Raw genomic sequence first — 15,698 nt, 5'->3', positions numbered from 1 at the left:
ATGGATTAGGAAAAAAAGGGGGGCTTTTGGCAGATACAAAGGACTAAAGACAGAGGAAGCCCTAGAGGAGTATAGAAAGTGCAGGGGGATACTTAAAAAAGAAATTAGAAAAGCGAGGAGGGGCCATGAAATAACACTGGTGAGCAAAATAAAGGAAAATCCTAAGGTGTTTTATAAGTATATTAAGGGTAAGAGGATAACTAGGGAAAGAGTAGGCCCCATTAGGGACCAAAGTGGCAATCTGTGTGTGGAGCCAGAAGATGTAGGTGGGGTTTTAAATGAATTTTTTGCATCTGTGTTCACTATGGAGAAGGACGATGTAGACATAGAAATCGGGCAGGGGGACTGTGATATACTTGAACATATTAGCATCGAGAGGGAGGAGGTACTAACGGTTTTAGCAGGCTTAAAAGTGGATAAATCCCCAGGCCTGGACGAAATGTATCCCAGGCTGCTGTGTGAGGCAAAGGAGGAGATTGCAGGGGCTTTGACACAAATTTTCAGAACCTCTCTGGCCACAGGAGATATGCCAGAGGACTGGAGAACAGCTAACGTAGTACCATTATTCAAGAAGGGTAGTAGGGATAAACCAGGGAATTACAAGCCAGTGAGCCTAACATCAGTGGTAGGGAAATTATTGGAAAAAATTCTGAGGGACAGAATTAGTCTCCACTTGGAGAGGCAGGGATTAATCAGGAATAGTCAGCATGGCTTTGTCAAGGGAAGATCATGTCTGACCAATTTGATTGAATTTTTTGAGGGGGTGACGAGGTGTGTGGATGAGGGTAGTGTAGTGGATGTGGTATACATGGATTTCAGTAAGGCTTTCGATAAAGTCCCGCATCGGAGACTGATCAAGAAGATAAGAGCCCATGGGATCCAGGGTACCTTGGCACATTGGCTCCAAAACTGGCTTAGTGGCAGAAGGCAGAGGGTGATGGTTGAAGGTTGTTTTTGTGACTGGAAGCCTGTGTCCAGTGGGATACTGCAGGGATCGGTGCTGGGTCCCTTGCTGTCTATGGTCTACATTAATGATTTGGATGTGAAGGTAAAAGGTATGATCAGTAAGTTCGCAGATGACACGAAAATTGGTGGGGTGGTAAATAGTGAGGAGGGTAGCCTCAGTCTGCAGGTATGTCCTGTCTACAAAAGCAAGACAAATCCGACCCAGCCAATTACCATCCCATCAGTCTACTCTCAATCATCAGCAAAGTGATGGAAGGTGTCGTCAACAGTGTCTCACTGCAGTCAGGGAGTAGTTGAGACAGAGATGCACTTCCTCACAGCCTGTGGAAAATATCAGGGCATCAGAGAGAATTTCTATCAAAAATTCTCACAAATATGCCCTGAATTCAGAAATCTGACTGACAACCAAAAACTCCCATTCCTACTGGGGGAGGAGAGAAGCTGTGTAACACTGGCGGCACACTATGTTACAGCTTGCCATGAACAGAGGGACAACCAGTAAACTAAGACAAGAGTATATATAAACAAGGCGAAAATATATTTATAAACTCAGGGATATACCTGTTTATACACTGTATGAATGGAACCGCGTTTATGTGTTCAACCATAAATGTATTTTGATGCTTTGGCAACATAAGATGTACCTTATCATGCCAATAAAGCGATTTGTATTGTATTGTATTGCTATCAAGCGGCACTTACTCAGCAAAAACCTGCTAACTGACGCCCAGTTTGGGTTCCGCCAGGGCCACTCAGCTCCTGACGTCATTACAGCCTTGGTCCAAACATAGACAAAAGAGCTGAACTCAAGAGGTGAGGTGAGAGTGACTGCCCTTGACATCAAGGCAGCATTTGATCGAGTGTGGCATCAAGGAGCCCTAGCAAAACTGAAGTCAATGGGAATCAAGGGGAAAACTCTCCATTGGTTGGAATCATACCTAGCACAAAGGAAGTTGGCTGTGGTTGTTGGAGATCATTCATCTCAATCACATGACATCACTGCAGGGGTTCCTCAGGGCAGTGTCCTAGGCCCAACCATCTTCAGCTGTTTCATCAATGACCTTCCCTCCATCATAAGGTCAGAAGTGGGGATGTTCGCTGATGATTGCACACTGATCAGCACCATTCGAGACTCGTCAGATACTGATGCAGTCCGTGTCCATATGCAGCAAGACCTGGACAACATTCAGACTTGGGCTGACAAGTGGCAAGTAACATTCGCACCACACAAGTGCCAGGCAATGACCATCTCCAACAAGCAAGACTCTAACTGTTGTGTCTGTGTGTTGATAGAGACACTGAAGACAGGAGTTGGTTTTGTTAGAACCGGGTTTTCCTGGTCCTCGTCTTGAGTTCCGTAGTACGAAGAATGATTTCAGGCTCGAGGGTTCGGAGAGTTAAAACAACATTTTATTACTTCCAACTGTTCGCAGTGGTCACACAGTATATTGAGGTCTTTTACAGTACATTCGTGTCCCGAGAGTCACACCGGGTTAGGCACGTGTTGCCAGCATTTACGTCCCCGGGAGGTGTCTGACTCTCTTGATGATCCACACGTCTTCTGGCTAAGGGCGAATACCGGTAGGGAAGCCCCTTTTATACAGTGGGACAAGGGTCATTACATCACTTCCCTGGCAACAAGCGTTCTCCAATGGGGATCACTTAAACCCTTTCAGTTTGGCCATGATCTGGTCTTCAGTCTGGCGGGCAAGTCCTGACTTGTCTCACTGCTGCATATGCCTTCCTGAAGTAGCGGATCGTGATTGGGCACCGCACAATAGCTAGTCAATCATCTTCTAGCTAGCAGTTACGCCCTTTCAGTGACCTTTATTGCTCGTTAACACTTGGCCGCAGGCTGGGGCAGGTGTCTCTTTTTTCTGCTAGCTTTGCACTTTGCGAAGCTGGGGCTGCTCTTTAATCTAATCTAGACTTTCCTTGGGCGAAGCCATTTTTGTAAGCCAATTCATCGTCCAATTTATTCACATTTCCACAGTTTGATAGATGTTTACTAAACAAAGTCTGGAGGGGAACTAACGGATACAACACAATATACAGGCTTATATAGCCCGAGTGGCCATTACCGGCATTACAGTGCATATGGGGCTCTTAAAGGCACATACGCTACAATTCCTCCACTTTTAGCTAACCAGTGCATAATATTTTAAGTAATTATTAATTACATGTTATAAGAAAAATAATATACACATTGCTGCAGTTAATTAATTATAAGTCAGTCTCTCTGGAGGCTTCCTGACTCGGTCCGGATAACGCCTCGGTGGTGTAGTAGTTTCTGGTGGTGTAGTAGGTTCTTTTGGCAAGGCTGATTCGGCTTCAATGCCAGTGTCGGGTTCATCGGGTTCCAGTATCACCGGATCGGAGGTAGATATGGGTATCTCTACTTCATCGTTAGGCGTATAGAGTTGTGGTGTAGGTTGTCCATTTTCGGATGACTCTATGATTTGGTCAGCATGGCGCCTTATTATGCTTTCTCCGATGTCCACGGTATACATCAGCGGTCCTAGTCGTGTGCAGATAGTTCCAGGCTGCCATTTCTCGGTACGGTAGTCCCAGGCCAAAACTTGTTGACCTATCTGGAAGGTTCTAGTTGGCCTTTCATTCATGCCTCAAAATTGCCGGTTCTCCACGTCCCTTCTGATGTTGGGCTTGATCAAATCCAGCCAGCATCTTAGGCTTCTATTGAAGAACATCATGGCGGGAGTTTGGTTTGTAACCATATGTGTTGTGTTCCTGTATGCGAACAAGAAGTTATCCACCTTGTGCTGAAGTTTTATGTCTTCATTACCCATGGCCTTTATGGCCTTCTTGAAGGTCTGGACAAACCTTTCAGCCAACCCATTGGTGGCGGGATGGTATGGGGCGGACGTGTAGTGCTTAACCCCATTGTTTTTTAAGAACTTCCTGAATTCTTCGGACACAAATTGCGGTCCATTATCAGAACAGCTCTGTTCCGGCAGCCCATTCCTGGCAAATATGGTCCTTAATACTGTGATGGTTTTTTCCGTGGTGGTGGAGGACATCTTTATTACCTCCGGCCACTTGGAGTGTGCATCAACCGCGATTAAGAACATTGAGTCCATAAATGGACCAGCAAAGTCGATGTGTACCCTTTGCCAGGGAGATGAGGGCCACTCCCATGGATGTAGAGGGGCTTGGGGTGGAGCGTTTTGGACCTTCTGGCATCCTAGGCAGCTCTTGATCATTTCTTCTATGTCTCCATCGATACCTGGCCACCATACAAACGCTCTGGCTAGGTTCTTCATTTTCACTCCACCCAGATGCCCCTCGTGAAGCTCCTTTAGCACTTTATCCTGGAGTTTGGGTGGAATCACCACTCTGGATCCACACATCAAGGTTCCTCGGCATACTGACAGCTGTTCTCTTTTTTGTGAGAATGCTGGCAACAGTGGTTCGCCATGTGCTGGCCATCCCTTTACCGTTAAGTCGTAGACTCGTGAGAGAGTCGGGTCATTTCTCGTTTCCTTTTCAATGGCAGAATTTGTTACTGGTAGACATTCCACTATGGTTGAGTGGAACATCTCCACTGGGTCTACTGTAGGTGCCTCTTCTATCATTGGCAACGGTAGGCGCGATAAACCGTCAGCATTCCCATGCTGTTTTGATCCTTTGTATTCTATGTTGTATTGGTGTGCCCCTAGAAAAAGGGACCACCTCTGTAGCCTTTGCGCTGTCATAATGGGAACACCCTTTTTAGGGTTGAATATGGAGATGAGGGGTTGATGGTCAGTCAACAAGGTAAATTTTTGTCTGTGTAGGTAATGGTTGAATTTCTTCACTCCCCATACCAGGCTGAGTGCTTTCCTGTCGATTTGGGCATAGTTACGCTCAGCTGAGTTCAATGAGCGTGACGCAAAAGCTATCGGCCATTCTGAGCCATCAGGGAATTTATGCGATAATACTGCTCCTATGCCGTAAGGGGATGCATCGCACGCCAGTCTGATTGGCAGTGATGGGTTGTAATGAGCCAAAACTTCTTTGGACGTGATTAAGTCTTTGCATTTATGGAAGGCACGTTTACAGTCTTCGCTCCATTTCCAAATTACTCCTGTTTGTAGCAGTTCATTAAGAGGGTGTAGAAGAGTTGATAAGTTCGGTAAAAATTTATGATAGTAATTTATTAATCCCAGGAACGACCTTAATTGTGAAACATTTTCAGGTGCTGGGGCTTTTATGACCGCTTCAATTTTTTCAGGTGACTTATGCAACCCTTCCTTATTAATTATGTGGCCACAATATATTTGATTTTGGAAAAATTTGCACTTGGGGTGATTTGCTCGTAGGCCCCGTTCTCTCAGCCTAGTGAGCACCTGCTCCAAATTGGCAAGGTGCTCGTTGTCATTTTCTCCTGTTACAAGGATGTCGTCTAGGTAGCATTGAGTCCCCGGAATCCCTTGGAGGACTTGCTCCATAGCTCTTTGCCAGATAGCTGGAGCGGATGCTACTCCGAAAACCAGTCGATTGTACTGGTACAGACCTTTGTGTGTATTTATCGTGAGATATTTTTTAGAGGCCTCTTCAACCTCCATCTGTAGATATGCCTGTGCCAAGTCAATTTTGGTGAAACGTTTCCCTCCGGATAGTGAGGCGAAAATATCTTCTATCCTCGGAAGAGGATACTGTCCCGTGTGAAGGACCGGGTTTACCGTCACCTTGAAGTCTCCACAGGCGCTATAGAAATACAAGTTGTTGTTCTCATTGTTGGAGGTGAGCTCTGAACAGGCCCCGCCCCCTCCCCCTACTCCGCATGCACCGCTCCAAGGTGAGCGCGGGCTCTGAACAGGCCCCGCCCCCTTCCCCTACTCCACATGCACCGCTCCAAGGAGAGCGCGGGCTCTGAACAGGCCCCGCCCCCTCCCCCTACTCCACATGCGCCGCTCCAAGGTGAGCGCGGGCTCTGAACAGGCCCCGCCCCCTCCCCGTCCTCCGCATGCGCCGCTCAAAGGTGAGCGCGGGCTCTGAACAGGCCCCTCCCCCTACTCCGCATGCGCCGCTCCAAGGTGAGCGCGGGCTCTGAACAGGCCCCGCCCCCTCCTCCGACTCCGCATGCGCCGCTCCAAGGTGAGCGCGGGCTCTGAACAGGCCCCGCCCCCTCCCCCTACACCGCATGCGCCGCTCCAAGGTGAGCGCAGGCTCTGAACAGGCCCCGCCCCCTCCTCCGCATGCGCCGCGCCAAGGTGAGCGCGGGCTCTGAACAGGCCCCGCCCCCTCCCCCTACTCCGCATGCGCTGCTCCAAGGTGAGCGAGGGCTCTGAACAGGCCCCGCCCCCACCCCCTACTCCGCATGCGCCGCTCCAAGGTGAGCGCGGGCTCTGAGCAGCCCCGCCCCCTCCCCCTACTCCGCATGCACCGCTCCAAGAGCGCTGGCTCTGAACAGGCCCCGCCCCCTCCCCCTACTCCGCATGCGCTGCCGGGCCCCGCTCCCGAGGATGAGTCGCTACCGCGCCTGTGCAGGGCCTCACATTCTGGGTCGGCCCAGGCAACCACGAGAGTCCGGATCACCGGCGGAATGTGAGTTTTACGAGGTATTTTTATATACAGCGGAGAGAAGCGCGGGCGGGGAGATAAATAAAAAGAAAATACAAACCGCACCGTCCCAGCGCCCTCCCGGCACCGAGCGGAGCGGATTGAGCGGCCGCAGCCCCTTGTCTTCTGGAGGGAGCCGGACTGGGGCACGTCATCAATTCCACGGCAGTGACTGACGGGAGCTCCGACCAATAGGGAGAGAGCAGGTGCAGCTCGGAGGACTGAGGTGGCAGCGGGTCCTCCAATCAATCCGGGTGCCCGAGGGGCGGGACTTCCGCCGCCTCCTTCTCCCGCTGCTGAGACAAGTGGAATGCAGCAGAGGGCGCTCTTCGGAGTTTGGGGCTCAGGCATGTTAGTGGAGCAGTGCAGAGGGAACTTTACTCTGCACTGGGCTTTACTCCCTCAGCACTGCATTGGAGGGGCAGCGCAGAGTTTTAGACTCGAGTCTCTGGAGTGGGACTTCAACCCACAACCTTCTGACTCAGAGGAGAGAGTGCTGCCGCCCGAGCCACGGCTGACACTCGGTATCTAACCCGTGCTGTACCTGCCCTGGGAGTGTTTGATGGGACAGTGTAGAGGGAGCTTTACTCTGTATCTAACCTGTGCTGTACCTGCCCTGGGAGTATTTGATGGGATAGTGTAGAGGGAGCATTACTCTGTATCTAACCCGTGCTGTACCTGCCCTGGGGGTGTTTGATGGGACAGTTTAGAGGGAGCTGTACTCTGTATCTAACCCGTGCTGTACCTGCCCTGAGAGTGTTTGATGGGACAGTGTAGAGGGAGCTTTACTCTGTATCTAACCCTTGCTGTACCTGCCCTCACGAGCAAATTTGGCTAGGGTAAATAAAATCAGAGAGTTAAATGCGTGGCTCAAAGACTGGTGTGGGAGAAATGGGTTTTGCTTCTTGGGACACTGGCACCAGTACTGGGACAGGAGAGAGCTGTTCCGTTGGGACAGACTTCACTTGGCCAGTGCTGGGACTAGAATCTTGGTGAATCGAATAACTAGGGCTGTAGAGAGGGCTTTAAACTAATTAGTGGGGGGGAGGTTTCAAGAGAGCAAAAAATAAAAATATCAGCAGAGAAGGCAATAGAGCAAGGTAGCAGTGGGGTAATTAAAAACCAGAGCGTGCCAGGAAGGGACAGAATATATAAAGATAAAGGTAAAGTAGTAAAGCGGGTAAAAGCAGGAATAAATTGTCACAAAACATATTTAAAAGTTCTTTATCTGAATGCACGCAGCATTCGTAACAAAATAGATGAGTTGATGGTACAAATAACTACACATGGGTATGATCTGGTGGCCATTACGGAGACATGGCTGCAGGGTGACCATGACTGGGAACTAAACATCCAGGGGTATTTGACTATTAGGAAGGGCAGACAGGAAGGAAAAGGAGGTGGGGTGGCTGTGTTAATAAAGGATGGAATCACTGCAATAGTGAGAAATTATATTGGGTCAAAGGATCAGGATTGTGAAACGGTTTGGGTGGAAATAAGGAATAATAAGGGGAAAAAGTCACTAGTGGGCATAGTCCATCGGCCTCCTAACAGTTGCAACTCCAATGGTCGGAGTATAAATCAGGAAATAGTTGGGGTTTTAATAAGGGAACAGCTATAATCATGGGAGATTTTAACTTTCATATTGACTGGACAAATTAAATTGGGCAGGGCAGCTTTGAGGAAGAGTTCATAGAGTGCATTAGGGACGGGTTCCTTGAGCAGTATGTTACTGAACCAACCAGGGGGCAGGCAATCTTAGATCTGGTCCTGTGTAATGAGACAGGATTAATAAAAAATGTCCTAGTAAAGGATCCCCTTGGAATGAGTGACCATAACATGGTTGAATTCCAAATTCAGTTGGAGGGTGAGAAAGTTGGATCTCAAACCAGCGTACTAAGCTTAAATAAAAGGAGACTATGAAGGTATGAGAGCAGAGTTGACTAAAGTGGACTGGGAAAATAGATTAAGGTGTAAAACGGTACAGGAGCAGTGGTGTACATTCAAGGAGATATTTCACAACTTTCAAGGAAAATATATTCCACTGAGGAAAAAGTGGCATAAAAGACAGCCATCCGTGGCTAAGTAAAGTAAGAAAGGATAGTATCTGACTGAAAACAAGGGCATATAAAGTAGCCAAATCTAGTGGGAGGATAGAAGAGTGGGAAGCATTTAAAGCCAGCAAAGAATAACTAAAAGATTAATTAAGAAAGGGAAGATAGATTATGAAAGTAAACTAGCAAAAAATATAAAAACAGATAGCAAGAGTTTCTACAGTTATATAAAAAGAAAAAGGGTGGCTAAAGTGAATGTTGGTCCCTTAGAGGACGAGACTGGGAAATTAGTAGTGGGGAACATGGAGATGGCAAATACGCTGAACAAATATTTTGTATCAGTCTTTACAGTAGAGGACACTAAAAATATCCCAACACTGGACAAACTGGGGGCTATGGGGGGGAGGAGCTAAACACGAATAAAATCACTAAGGAGATGGTACTCGGTAAGATAATGGGACTTAAGGCAGATAAGTCCCCTGGACCTGATGGCTTACATCCTACGGTCTTGAGAGAAGTAGTGGTAGGGATTGCGGATGCATTGGTGGTAATTTTCCAAAACTCCCTGGATTCAGGAAAGGTCCCAGCAGATTGGAAAACTGCTAATGTAATGCCCTTATTTAAAAAGGGAGGTAGACAAAAGGCTGGAAACTATAGACCAGTTAGCCTAACATCTGTGGTTGGTAAAATGTTGGAGTCCATTGTTAAGGAAGCAGTAACAGGATATTTGGATAAGCATAATTTAATCGGACAGTCAGCATGGTTTTATGAAGGGGAAATCATGTTTGACAAATTTGCTCGTATTCTTTGAGGACGTAACAAACAGGGTGGATAAAGGGGAACCAGTGGATGTGGTGTATTTGGACTTCAAAAAGGCATTTGACAAGGTGCCACACAAAAGATTACTGCACAAGGTAAAAAATCACAGGATTGGGGGTAATATACTGGCATGGGTGGAAGATTGGCTATCTAACAGAAAACAGAGAGTTGGGATAAATGGTTCATTCTCGGGTTGGCAATCAGTAACTGGTGGTGTTCCGCAGGGGTCAGTGCTGGGACCCCAACTCTTTACAATCTATATTAACGATTTGGAGGAGGGGACCAAGTGCAACGTATCCAAATTTGCCAACAATACAAAGATGGGAGGGAAAGCAGTGAGTGAGGAGGACATAAAAAACCTGCAAAAGGACATAGACAGGCTAAGTGAGTGGGCAGAAATTTGGCAGATGGAGTATAATGTTGGAAAGTGTGAGGTTATGCACTTTGGCAGAAAAAATCAAAGAGCAAGTTATTATCTAAATGGAAAAAAAACTGCAAAGTGCAACAGTACAAAGGGATCTGGGGGTCCTGGTGCATGAAACACAGAAGGTTAGTATGCAGGTACAGCAGGTGATCAGGAAGGCCAATGGAATCTTGGCTTTTATTGCAAGGGGGATGGAGTATAAAAGCAGGGAAGTCTTGCTTCAGTTATACAGGGTACTGGTGAGGCCACACCTGGAATACTGCGTGCAGTTTTGCTTTCCATATTTAAGAAAACATATACTTGCTCTCGCAGTAGTTCAGAGAAGGGTCACTTGGTTGATTCCGGAGATGAGGGGGTTAACTTATGAGGAAAGGTTGAGTAGGTTGGGCCTCTACTCATTGGAGTTCAGAAGAATGAGCGGCGATCTTATCGAAACATATAAGATTGTGAGGGGGCTCGATCGGGTGGATGCGGTGAGGATGTTTCCACTGAGGGGTGAGACTCGAACTAGGGGGCATAATCTTAGAATGAGGGGCTGCCCTTTCAAAACTGAGATGAGGAGAAACTTCTTCACTCGGAGGGTAGTAAATCTATGGAATTTGCTACCTCAGAGAGCTGTGGAAGCTGCAACATTAAATAAATTTAAAACAGAGATAGACAGTTTCCTAACTGATAAGGGAATTAGGGGTTACGGGGAGCGGGCAGGGAAGTGGACGTGAGTCTAGGTTCGGATCAGCCATGATCCTATTGAATGGCGGAGCAGGCCCGAGGGACCGTATGGCCTACTCCTGCTCCTACTTCTTATGTTCTTATGTTTGGACCCGTCTGTTGACCGCCTCCTGAACTCTTGCTAATTCAGGGAATTTAGTCCATCTGTGACCAGACTATAACATCAAGCCCATCTGGTTATCACACCTATACGGTCCGTGAGGTTATTATTAGATTCACACCCAGACGTTGTGCCTTCACTTGTCTGGCACTTCATCCCATAACACGGGTACAGGGGCTCAGTAATGTTTCATTCATCAGAAAAAGACAAAGTACAACAACATACTGGTCAGATTAACAGAATCTCATCATAGTTATGGGGCCATCAATATAATCGTCATTAATAAATCCAGGAGGGAATTCAGGAGAAACTTCTTTACCCAGAGAGTGATGAGAATGTGGAACTCACTACCACAAGGAGTAGTTGAGGCCAATGGTATAGATGTATTTAAGGAGAAGCCAGATAAACATAGGAGGATATGTCGGAGGAGGCTCGCGTGGAGCATAAACCCCGGCATGGACCAGTTCGGCCGAATGGTCTGTTTCTGTGCTGTACATTCGATGTAATAACATGAACAGTCCACCGGCGCGCTCGAGGCCTTCCGTGACCGGTGGGTACCGGAGGGACTGGCGTGCATCATCACCACCGAAAATAGAATTTTAATTTCATTTAAGTTTCCTTTAAACTTTTTTTTTGTTATGTTACAGGTTTTATTGGTTGTGATGGTTGACTTTTAATAGGCAATTGCCTGTGATAAGGAGAAAAACAAAAATAACTAACAGTCAAATCAAGGGAATCATCAGCACAACAGATTGAAAGATTAAACAGCAGTACAAGAATTTATAAAACCTTCATCCATTCCACGTTCATGTCACCCCAGCTGTCTACAGGACCCTGCGCTAAAGAACAGTGTGAACTCGCTGGTGACTCAGCAGGTCATTGGAGCTTTTAAAGCTCTTCCCAGTCAGGACATATAAACGGCCTCTCATCAGTGTGAACAAGCTGGTGTGCCAGCAGGTTGGTGGACTGCAAGAATCCCTTCCCACACACAGAGCAGGGCCTGGACAGAGTAGATGCAGGAAGGATGTTTCTGATGGCTGGGGATTCCAGAACCAGGGGTCATAGTCTAAGGATAAGGGGGTAAGCCATTTAGGACTGAAATGAGGAGGAATTTCTTCACCCAGAGAGTGGTGAACCTGTGGAATTCTCTGCCACAGAAGGCGGTGGAGGCCAATACATTAAATATATTCAAGAAGGAGTTGGATATATTTCTTAAGGCTAAAGGGATCAAGGGATATGGGGAGAAGGCAGGAACAGGGTACTGAATTTGAATGATCAGCCATGATCTCATTGAATGGCGGCGCAGGCTCGAAGGGCCGAATCCTGCTCCTATCTTCTATGTTTCTATGTTTTCTATGTTACCAAGCAATTGCATTGTGTTTGTATTGAACTTGGAGAATAAGGGGAGTCAAAATGTCTGCTAAGAACCAGTAAAGCCAATATTAAGAATTGAATGAAGAATCTTCGGTAAGAATGACATCAAATGGAAACCATTGCTGTCATTGATTTTACGATGGTTTTTGGAACACTTAAAAGGTAGAGAAATAATTATGCATGCAATAGTTGAATTGACAGTAAAATAGAAAGCATTCGAAAGCGGTATCAATAAAGACAATTAGCTGACATCAGCAGAGAACATCAAAGAAGAAACCACTGCCAAAAGGGTATAAAAATAAGACCTTTTTAACAGAAAGTCAGAACACGTTGAACGGGCAAAGCATTTCTCAACTTTCCAGAGGCATCTCTGTAGTCTTTAACTGAGTCTCGGGAAGTCAGATTGATTTTGGTGGATGTTCTGGATTTAGAAATAAGTAAGAAATAAGAAATGTACCAAGTAAAGATTTGAAAATAAGGATCTCTGAGAAATAAGGAATGTAAGCTAATTGTATTTTGATTTGTTAGTGTTGCGACTGATTCAACAGATGTTAACTGAATGTCAGCTCTTAAATAAAACGATATACTTTTAGAATAGTCTCAAAGAGTAATTCTGTATAGACTCGTGAACCCACAAAATCTGTACACAATTTTGTAAGGAGTTGCAGAATTCTGGGGGGTATTCCAGACCCTCATAATATCCAGAAGGTTACATAAGAACATAAGAAATAGGAGCAGGAGTAGGCCAATCGGCCCCTCGAGCCTGCTCTGCCATTCAATAAGATCATGGCTGATCTGATCCTAACCGCCAATCCACTATCACAGAACCATCTCCTGAATCTAACAGAATTAGACACACGAAATAGGAGCAGGATCAGGCTACAGTCTAGTTCAACATATTAAAAGTACTATCCGGAGGATGGTAACATCTTTAGTCATTCCATTCCTTTAGGGAGAGATAGTCTGAACCTTTAGACCCATTTAAGCATCTTATGTAATTCGGCTATCTCTAAGTTAAATTGAGAGTGAACGTCTGGGGAATACGCCTGATCTGGGACAGCCCAAAAGGGCTAGGACTGTAATTATCCCTTCAGACGGGGCCTCAGTTTAACGTCGCATCTGAAAGATGGCACCTCTGACAGAGCAGCTCTCCCTCAATACTGCCCTGGAATGTGAGCCTAGATTAAGTGCTCAAGTTTCCAGAGTGGGACTCAAACCCACGGCCTTCTGACTCTAGAGGTGAGAGTGTCACCCACTGAGACGAGGCTGACCCCTCTTAAACTCCAGCCTAGTTACTGGGGTTATCAGCATCTTCAAACCGCCCCCGCCCCCCCAACCCCATAATTGCCATTATTAACACAGAATAGTCCTTCATGTGATTAACAGCAGAATGGGACCAGTGCACTCAGGTGTGAACTCGCTGGTGTCTCAGCAGGTCAGATGAACTGGTGAATCCCTTTCCACACACTGAGCAGGGGAACGGCCTCTTCCCGGTGTGGGTGAACTGGTGATTCCGAAGATTGGATGAGTGCGTAAACCGCTTCCCGCAGTGAGAGCAGCTGAATGGCCTCTCCCCGGTGTGGATGGGTCGATGCTGCTTCAGGCCCTTGGAGCATTTGAAACTCTTGTCGCAGTCGGAACATTTAAACGGCCTCTCGTCAGTGTGAACCAGCTGGTGTCTCAGCAGGGTGGAGGAGAGAGTGAATCCCTTCCCACACACAGAGCAGGTGAACTGCCTCTCCCCAGTGTGAACAAGCTGGTGTTTGGTCAGAGCCTCGGAGATTTTAAAACTCTTCCCACAGTCAGAACATGTAAACGGTCTCTCATCAGTGTGAACAAGATGGTGTCGCTTCAGGTCTGTGGAGCTTTTAAAGCTCTTCTGACAGACAGAACATTTAAAGGCTCTCTCATCAGTGTGAACAAGCTGGTGTATCAGCAATTTGGATGAAACAGAGAATCCCTTCCCACACACACAGCAGGGAAATGGCCTCTCCTCGGTGTGAACTCGCTGGTGTGTGGTCAGAGCCCCGGAGCATTTAAAGCTCTTCCCACAGTCAGAACATTTAAACGTCCTCTCATCAGTGTGAACAAGATGGTGTCGCTCCAGGTCTGTGGAGCTTTTAAAGCTCTTTTGACACACAGAACATTTAAAGGCTCTCTCATCAGTGTGAACAAGCTGGTGTCTCAGCAAGTTAGATGAATCAGTGAATCCCTTCCCACACACAGAGCAGGGAAATGGCCTCTCCCCAGTGTGAACTCGCTGGTGTTCCTTCAGAACCCCGGAGCTTTTAAAACTCTTCCCGCAGTCAGAACATTTAAACGCTCTCTCATCAGAGTGAGCTTGCTGGTGTCTCAGCAGGTGGGATGGATGAACAAATCCCTTCCCACACACGGAGCAGGTGAACAGACTGTCCCCAGGGTGACTGTGCGGATGAACATCTGACGCAGATGGGGAACTGAATCTCTTCCCGCTGTCCCCACCTTTACCCGGTTTCTCCCCGGTGTGACGGTGCACGTGCCTCGCCAAGGCAGGCAATCGGCTGAAGGCGAGTCCACACACGGAACACGTGTGTGGTTTGTCTGCGCTGCGATCGCTGCTCTCTCCTTCCATGTGCAAAGGCCGATGATATTCAGGTCCTGATGAATCGAGCGACTCTGTCTGATCCTGAGGTGATGTTTGGTCTGAGCTTCCGGTCTGTAAATGCTCCATTTCTGAAACCCTGTAAAAGGAGTGTAGAAAGTAGTAAGAGGGAGAATGTTGTCTCATGTCGCTCTTTCCCAGCCCAGGGGCAGTGAAGCCGATTTTCAGGCTCCAGTTGCTGTCCCCAGGTGAGAGCAGCTCAGTCAGCACAGAGCTGGAGCTGGAATCTGGGAGAGGGGCCGCAGGCAGCACAGAGCTGGGGCTGGAATCTGGGAGAGTGGCCGCAGGCAGCACAGAGCTGGGGCTGGAATCTGGGAGAGGGGCCGCAGGCAGCACAGAGCTGGGGCTGGAATCTGGGAGAGTGGCCGCAGGCAGCACAGAGCTGGAGCTGGAATCTTGGAGAGTGGCCACAGGCAGCACAGAGCTGGGGCTGGAATCTGGGAGAGGGGCCGCAGGCAGCACAGAGCTGGGGCTGGAATCTGGGAGAGTGGCCGCAGGCAGCACAGAGCTGGAGCTGGAATCTGGGAGAGTGGCCGCAGGCAGCACAGAGCTGGAGCTGGAATCTGGGAGAGTGGCCGCAGGCAGCACAGAGCTGGGGCTGGAATCTTGGAGAGGGGCCACAGGCAGCACAGAGCTGGGGCTGGAATCTGGGAGAGGGGCCGCAGGCAGCACAGAGCTGGAGCTGGAATCTGGGAGAGTGGCCGCAGGCAGCACAGAGCTGGGGCTGGAATCTGGGAGAGGGGCCGCAGGCAGCACAGAGCTGGAGCTGGAATCTGGGAGAGTGGCCGCAGGCAGCACAGAGCTGGGGCTGGAATCTGGGAGAGGGGCCGCAGGCAGCACAGAGCTGGGGCTGGAATCTGGGAGAGGGGCCACAGGCAGCACAGAGCTGGGGCTGGAATCTGGGAGAGGGGCCGCAGGCAGCACAGAGCTGGGGCTGGAATCTGGGAGAGGGGCCACAGGCAGCGGGCCTGGCAAAGGGACAATCACTGATTGAATAATAAACAGGGGTAAGAGCACACTAACCTCAAC

This window comes from Somniosus microcephalus, chromosome 4 (assembly GCF_052327205.1).
Source record: "Somniosus microcephalus isolate GS21.2 chromosome 4, FLI_Smic_1.0, whole genome shotgun sequence".
Classification (NCBI taxonomy): Eukaryota; Metazoa; Chordata; class Chondrichthyes; order Squaliformes; family Somniosidae; genus Somniosus; species Somniosus microcephalus.
The sequence above is the reverse complement of the archived record's forward strand: the minus strand, read 5'-3'. Positions refer to the sequence as shown.